Source organism: Megalops cyprinoides, chromosome 19 (genome assembly GCF_013368585.1).
Source record: "Megalops cyprinoides isolate fMegCyp1 chromosome 19, fMegCyp1.pri, whole genome shotgun sequence".
NCBI lineage: Eukaryota > Metazoa > Chordata > Actinopteri > Elopiformes > Megalopidae > Megalops > Megalops cyprinoides.
The window spans coordinates 1,243,090-1,251,439 of NC_050601.1; the positions used below are offsets into that span (position 1 = coordinate 1,243,090).

The 8,350-nt window shown below is 46.0% G+C and overlaps 2 long non-coding RNA genes across 2 annotated transcripts; both read left to right on the forward strand.

Moving 5' to 3' along the window:
• The first annotated feature begins 1,784 nt into the window (after positions 1-1,784).
• LOC118794079 lies at positions 1,785-3,896 on the forward strand. The gene is made up of 3 exons (XR_005005733.1): positions 1,785-1,979; positions 2,884-3,011; positions 3,789-3,896. It is a non-coding gene; the product is annotated as an uncharacterized LOC118794079 (long non-coding RNA).
• A 773-nt stretch (positions 3,897-4,669) lies between these two features.
• Positions 4,670-6,026, forward strand: LOC118793979. The gene is made up of 3 exons (XR_005005719.1): positions 4,670-4,740; positions 4,901-5,029; positions 5,418-6,026. It is a non-coding gene; the product is annotated as an uncharacterized LOC118793979 (long non-coding RNA).
• Positions 6,027-8,350: the final 2,324 nt, after the last annotated feature.

Genomic DNA, 8,350 nt, shown 5'->3' on the forward strand with positions numbered 1-8,350 from the left:
CGCGCACACACTCATGCAAAAGTTCAGAAGATGTTTGTGAAGGTCAGAGATTACACTGAGGTCGAAGTGAGATTGAAACATTCGCAGAAGGACACTCCTGTTCTTTTAAACTTGCATCATTTGGTTTGTGGAAACAATAATTCAGCAATGGTATTACAGGGATCGCTATACAGCTTGCAGGACTTTATTTCAGGGGTGGAAGACTCTGAAGTGACTTTGTCAATACTATGCTTTACCTCAACCACACCATTCTCATCGAAATGCTGCCATCTAGTGTTCACTTTGAGCACGTCCACAATGCCTTTTAATGCAAAGACAAATATACATTTAGTGGACAAGGGCAAGCTACTTACACACTAAGCACTTATTACTTAGACGTCAGTAGAAAGATTTGCAAAAATAGGTTTATCTGTAACATTTATTGATATCAAAATCAATAATGCAGCTACAGGCAGGTAAAATCCAAATGCAGGTGAATGATTCCTGTTGCCATGGTCATTAAGCTTCCCCTGTAAGTCATACAGAGGAAATGCCTTTGTTTGTGTTGGCAGCTCCTGAGAAGGTGATGTTCTGAAACCGCTGCCTGCTGGCTTTGCGTGTGGTAGGGCCATCAGCAGCGGTAGCGATGCGCAGAGTTAAGAAACTACTTTTGAGCTGAAGAGGAAAAATGTAGAATTTTAAAAGAGTCCAACAAGCAAGGGACCCCATCTGACAGAGACGGTGGGGACTAACAGGTAAAGAAAGTCAAAACAAGCATGTGAACCAATGGGAATGGCTATTTTTGTAATACACAACTCAGGGTCCAGGCCCTGGGCCTCTCCCTGCCTGCTGCCCTGCCGTCAGGTGCAGTCAGACCCCTGATGCTCACACAGAGATGCTACTGCTCAGCTGGTTCACAATGCCCCCCCGTTTTCACATCCGCTTCAAAATTCCGGCGTTAGCCTATCCAGCGGTGAGGAAACGACTCCTTCTTATCTCCATCAGACCCGACACACCGGCCGCTACCCTCAGCCTCTTCAGAATGCCCCCCAGGCGTGACCCCCCCGTCCCGGTGCGACCTGTCTGTGAGCTTCCTGCTGCAGTCAGAGCAGCAATGTCTGTGCCCACTGTCAGTCACAGACCGAAGACCTGCCTCTTCTGTCAGTCACAGTCCGAAGACCCGCCTCTTCCGTCAGTCACAGACCGAAGACCCACCTCTTCCGCCAGTCATAGTCCGAAGACCCGCCTCTTCCGTCAGTCACAGACCGAAGACCCACCTCTTCCGTCAGTCACAGACTGAAGACCCACCTCTTCTTGTCAGTCACAGACCGAAGACCTGCCTCTTCCGTCAGTCACAGACCGAAGACCCGCCTCTTCCGCCAGTCACAGTCCGAAGACCCGCCTCTTCCGTCAGTCACAAACTGAAGACCCGCCTCTTCCGTCAGTCACAGACTGAAGACCCGCCTCTTCCGTCAGTCACAGACTGAAGACCCGCCTCTTCCGTCAGTCAGTAAAAGATAAAATAAATAAAACAGGACAAACCAAAAAGACACACACACACACACACACACACACACGTATATGCATACACATACACTCACTCACTCAAAGATCTTGCATAACTAAACATTCTTCCTGTTATTTTTTTTTGGTAAACCTACCCAGCATGCCATTTCTATCTTAAAATTCAGTAAAAGGAAGTAAGAGATTATTAAGATTATTAATCTTAAAAATGGAAAATGAATGCTGTGTTTATTTTAAGAGAATCACTGCAATTATTAAATTAAAATTAATTTTCAGTAGAAAAGGGCACCAGGAATTTCTAGAGAGTTCTACAGAGGAAGGAAGTGGCGTCATCATTGCTATACAGTCAGAAAGTGAAAGTACAGGGCAGAGTACAGTAGAGAGGCGGACAGAAACATTAGCCTAAAACTTAGAAATGCTGTTTAAAACTACACTTACACCTGTTGCTTTTCTACTCCTTTATCTCCATCCTTTCGGTAAGAACTTTTACCTTATTTCAGAAATGTGTTTGTTGTGCTCGTCAGGGAGTTAGGAAGGAGTTCGTTTGCCCCCTGTATCTCGGGCGCGTATGCGTGTGGGAGCGCGTGGGCCAGTATGACGCTGGATCATTTCAGATATTTCAGAGGCTTCAGGTGAACGGCAAACACCTGTAAGTCATTGGAGAGCTGGTGTGAGGGCGTGTGATGATCCACGGTGTGTGTGTGTGTGTGTGTGTGTGTGTGTGTGTGTGTGTGTGTGTGTGTCTCCTGCTCGGCTCAGGGGGGAGACTCTGAGCATTCAGCATCGCACTGCGTCTCTTAATCTGGTGTTGATCTATTATTCAATCTGAAAATGTACTGAGCTGTTTTACCCTGCCCCGGGACTACAGGTGCACGTTAGCCACCTGGCTAACCCCAGCACGTTTACATTCTGTGCATGCTGAAACGATGATTAACGTGAGCTGTGTCATTTACATAAAGAAATAAAAGAAAAGGCCAAAGAGAGAGGGAAGTGGGAGCGCCCCCCCCCCCCCCCCCCTCCCCCCCTCTGCCGTGAGTGCTGAGGTCTGTGGAATGGAGCTGAGGGGCAGAGGGGTGGAGCTGAGGGGCAGAGGGGTGGAGCTGAGGGAAGAGGGGTGGAGCTGAGAGAAGAGGGGTGGGGCTGAGATTTTAGGGGTGGAGCTTGAATGTGAGGGGTGTGGCTGAGGTCTGAGGCTTAGCGTAGATACCATAAGGCTGATATGCGCCGTGCTGCCAGATCACCATGTTTACCAGAAGAGTGTGCTCACTGTCAGTTTAATAACTTCTCTCTTTCCCTTTGTCTCCACTCATCCCTCTCTCTCCCTCTCTCTCCCCCCTCCCTCTCTCTCTCCCCCTCCCTCTCTCTCTCCCACCCCTCAAGGCTCTCTGTTTGGGCGCGCTTGTTCCTGTCAAGATGTCAAAAACGGGGGAAATTATGTCTACTCAGCCAAAGATATTTTAAATAAGACCGATTACACAACACTGATATCTGAACAGTGGGATGTTCAGGTGAGTTCCCTGACACAAAGAAAAGCTTCTGTTAATTTAACTTTTGGAGACTAAAACGAACTGCACGGAGCCACCCCCAATACAACCCCCTCCACAGCTAAACACTCATTCCATTAATAAAACCACTACACTAATTATAATAGCATTCATCAATAATAAATAAAAAAAACAATAAATATAATAATTCTCTTCTAACACCCCCTGTGGGTCTAAGCCTCCTCCACTGCCCACAACAGCCCCACCAAGATTAACCATGTGGATTTTGTTTAAAATGATCTGAAGCCATCATTTTGTGGTGATCAGTCGTATTCCTTTGAACTGAAGGAATTACATATGTATGTTTACAGTTGTTATTGTTTATTATGATTGTTATCAGTGTCACCTTGCTGGATGTTGCTAGCACTAGCTGTGAGTACTGTATAGTGGCTGTCCCTCTTCTCTAAATGTAAATGGTAAAAAAAAACACGCCTGCTATTCAGTATGCACTTGAATTCTGGTCTCTCCGCTGACCCCTCACACTTTGCCTGCTTTGTCAGAGAGTCCAGGACTGAGTCCACTGCCACAGCCATAGGGAAGGGTTTCAGAGCCAGATCTGGCAACCTCACCCGTGCAGTGTGGCCTGCAGATGCTACCTGCTGCTAGTCATTCTCTACAAAGTTAGGCCCGAGACTAGGCTTTGGCTTCGGGCCAGGGCTGGGTTTATCTAAGGACAAGATCAGCTCGTGTGCTGCCTCAGTCTGCTTAATGGCCAGGCCGTGTCTGTCCTTGTTCCTGCAGGGTGTGTTGGTAGCTGTTATAGACTATGAGCCCTATAGCTCATCACACAATGAGAGCGTGGTTCTGGCGGTGGCCACCGGGGGCATTAGGCTTCACTGTCCTGTGAGCCTCAACTACACGGCTCAGTATGCGGATTCCTCTGGTGCGCTGCAGGTGAGTCTGTATCACAGAAACACAATCAGCCATTTACTACGATAACTTACACGGTCAGAGGTAATGCTCATCATGTTCCTGCCTTTGTTTCAGGAGGAGAGGAGAGAGTTTATCGCTGCAGGTAAGAGGCACTGTGTGATTGGAGGAGGGAGAGGGTATCTGGGGGGGGGTGGATATCGGATAAATGAACACTTCCTGACCCAACCCCTAATTTCCCACCCAGATTGTCGTCATGGAGATGTTCTCGAGCCACTCGTGACTGTTTGGCACTGGGCCGTTCCAGGTGAGTCACGCTGGCACTTGGTTTCCTGGGAGATGCTACACCTACATCACATCTGTCAGGTCCTCCCGCAGACTGACCTGCTTCGTCACCGTTCCACCTGTTCTCCATTCACACAGCTATACATGCCCTGGAAAGACTCAGACACAGAATGCTATATCGCACCACCATTCAGCAGCTGTCTGCCCTGAGGCCAGTGAATCACACTGACTTGATCTTTAGCTCCCTGTGTGTACAGGACCGATCACCCTGCAGCGAGCATGCAGAGGCATTATCACTCTGCTCTTTACCTGTTGCTGATGCAGGTCTCCAATGGGCCAGCACGTTTGGGCCTAGCTGTCAGGAATAGGGCACATATCACCTGTAGGTTTAACCTCCCTGCAGTCATACCATCCCGTGTTGATCTGTGAGAGATGCATGTAAATGCAGTTTACTACCCCTTGCAGTATGTGTTTCTGCTGCCCTGCTTGGTGGACTCGCTGTGGGATTTCTCTGGAGGAGGAGGAAGAGGAAGAGGTGGTGAGATTTTTTTTTTTTATGGTTGAAACCCTAATGAGCTCATCTCTGTTCAGAGGTAAACCCTGATGGCATGTGATCCTGCAAGCCTCTGGTTCCAGCCAGTGCTGCTATCAGCTCGTCATCTCTGACCTCTGACCCTCACACCCCTCCACTCTTGCAGGGTTACAGGAACTCTGCTGGGAGCACCTGAGCTGGGAGCACCTGATCAGGGGCTCCTGAGACGGGACCAGCAGCCGGCCAATCAGGACGAGGACCAGGTCACAAGATGTGACCTCATCTGTGTCACCGGGTGTGTCTGTCAATGCTCCTCTGTGTCCCTGTCCACATGTCTGTCTGTCTCTCTGTCTCTGTCTCTTTGTACTTCTTTATGGCTCTATGTCTCTTTCACCGTTTGTGTCTCTGGTTACATTTAGCCCTAAAAACTCTCCCTGAACCTTTTGAATTATTCTTCTTACTGGCCACCCTCCTCTTCCTCAACTGTTATCTTCCCTGAGGAACCACCCTCTTTTGCTATTGGATAAATATTCTTCCCTGATAATGGCTGCATTTGCTAAATACCTGTGTCTGTTTACTTTTTGTGATGTGAGTTGTTACAGTTTCTTCTCTTATCCTCATAATACCTGCTACTTGCACGACCAAAGCAATAATCACGTTCTCCCTCTCCCCCCTTTTTGCAGGCTATAAGAAGACGCAGGCTGGGGAACATGAAGTCTCTTCAGTTTTCTGCAAATTCTTTAGAAAAACATATTAAATACATTTTTCTTATATAAAAAACATTTATTTAAACAAGTATATTCAGTGGAGAATATACTTCACCCTCATTTTTCACTCACACAAAAATGAAAGGGAAAGTGTTTTGTAACATCGCTCAGCGATAGGCATTACAAATGGCTACTGTGGGCATTACACAGGGGATTGCTCATGTTACACCTCCTAATCAGGATGAAACAGTGTGGAGCTGTTTCATCTGCTTATATTCAGGAGAGGAGCTGTCCTCTGCCCACACACATGCCTGCACACTTTCTGAGTGAACCCTAACCCTAATCCTAACACAAACAAAGGCAAGCCTTAGTACTGCTTTTCTTTGCTTTCCATTTTAATTTACTGTATAATGCACACTCGGTCTGTGGAAGTGAGAGAGCTGTATTTATGCCTTTACATTACAGCATACACATTTTTCTGTGACCCTACTCTATCTCTGTGAAAGAGACAGCTTGTGCTTGCTTTCGAATGTTCTGATCTTTAGTTCAGCCCAAACTGGCTACCCACATGTGCACATGCACAGGACCGGATGAAATCTCTTATCTTTTAAGGGTTGAATAAAAAAGCATAAAAACATAGCAGCTGGTGTATGGCCTTTGTCTTTGGTTATTGCAATGCTCATTTCTCTGTACTGACTGGCACACAGCACACAGGGTCTGCTTCTTTTCAGCTCACCGCACTGGGAACAGACTCGCAGTTCAAATCAAACAATGTGCAAAACAGTAGAATTTAAAAAAAAAATCATTATTATCAAATTCATTTTATTCAACGTATTGCAGACGCTCTCAGTGTGATTGGATCAGAACCTTCACCAGGGTCTCAGCCAATAAAGGTGAAGTTCATAGAATACCCCTGCTGGCTTTGAAAGGCCACGTGACCACATGATCACTTCTGTTCAGGGTGAGACATGAGGGTCGTTTAAATGATGTTTAAAAAATGTCAAGAGAAAAATGCCTCCACAATTCTTTCACAACTCCACTATGATTATGATTATGATTATTATTATTATCATTAATAATAATAATAATAATCCATCATCATCATCATCATCATCACATTATGATGATGAGAATGATGATGATGGTAGCAACAATGAAGTAATAATAATAATTCTAATACTAATACCACCTCTGCTCTTACTAATTTGATGGCTTTAAACTATAGTGCGAGTCCTCCCTGAGGAATGACTGAACTCCTTATCAGTGTTCTGTTCTTCTGCGGGGTCTCAAAAATGCTTTCATCCATCAGTGCAGTACAGCAGGTGGTGTGAGGGGATCTGTGCCCTGCAGGTCACCAGGACCTGACTACAACCCTAACTGATGTGTGGATTCAATCCAGCAAGCTTTTCCTTTTCATCATTTCATTCCATTTCATTTCATTTATTTTTTCATCATTCATTTCATTTTTTTATCCATATTATTTTAGGTGGATGTTTCGTTTCACAGATTTTACGTTTCACTGTTTCACATCTTTTAAACCAGTGTTTCTCAATCCTACTCCTGGAGGCCCACTGTCCTGCATATCTTCCACCTATCCTTGCTCTAAACACACCTGATTACTGTGATTAACATGCTCTTGACTAAATCAGGTGTGCTCAGCTAATCAACAGTGCCACTGATGAGTTCAGTCAGGTAGGTAGAGCAGGGGAAGATGGAGAACGTGCCGAGCAGGGGGCCCCAGAGGCAGGATTGAGAATCAGTGTTTTAAACCATTCACACAGCTCACAGGTGGCTCGTGTGAACAGCAGTGTCCCACGTGGCATTTGAGCGTGTAAGCCCCAGATTAAATACGCTGCTTTTTTAGTGTTTACACCACATACGAGGTCTCTGATGGAAGTGTGAGAGAGACCAGGTGAACACTGTACTCTACAGACAATGCATGTTGGAATTGCATGGAGAATGACTGCTTTTACTTTCACTGTTTATAATCCGGTAGGAGGCGAGTGGTTGAGGTTTGGACAGATTCATGCCAACGTCACAAAGGAAGTGACGTTCTTGACATTCTATGACATCACAGGGAGGTGACATAAAGTGGGAAGGCACAGTGTTTTCTGTATAATAAAAGAAGGTAGAACAAACAACATGTTCTACATGAAAAAATGTTGGTCTTTGGTTTTCATTTTTCCGCAAATGATCGGTGAGTCAACTTTCACTTCTCCATAAACCTGTATATTCACATTTTCATTCAAATGACAGAGCGACTCATTCACTTCTTTGTGTGTGTGTATGTGTTAGTGTGCACTTGGGGGGAGGGGGGGGGTGATGAATATCAGGATTGGAATTGAGGTAGATCAGAAGCATGTTTTGTTGCAAGGTATGTGGAGATAGTTGCTGAGATATGTTGGATTCGCAGTTTAGTTTAACCACACAACCACAAATGCATGTGCAGAAAATGGCGTCTCCTTTTTATGCACGCCTCAGAAAGGAAGAGAGTGCATGCTTTCACAATGAGGAGTGCCGAGACCTTGCAATGGCGAGAGAGAGGGCAGGGGTTTGTCTGCAAATAGACAATATATAAAAACAAATAGAAATAAACACATCGCTGTTTTGTTGTAATGTTATTGTAAATTCCAGCTACGGGCGTGTGGGGCGTGGAAAATGGCGTCTGTGCCGTGGTTTATGCAGCCACCACCCGCTAGCTGGACGGAGGAGAAGCGTGTCTGTCATGCAGTTTTGCTCACAAGCGATAACATGACCCCATGAGCAACAGTGACAGCATTCTCCTCCCTCCCAGGGTGCGGAGGGCTGCAGCAGGAGAAACGCACCTCCTGCAGGGATCTAAGGACCAACGGCGGCTTTAAATACTCCTGGGACATCCACGGGGAGCTGGAAATGGAAGAATGGACGTT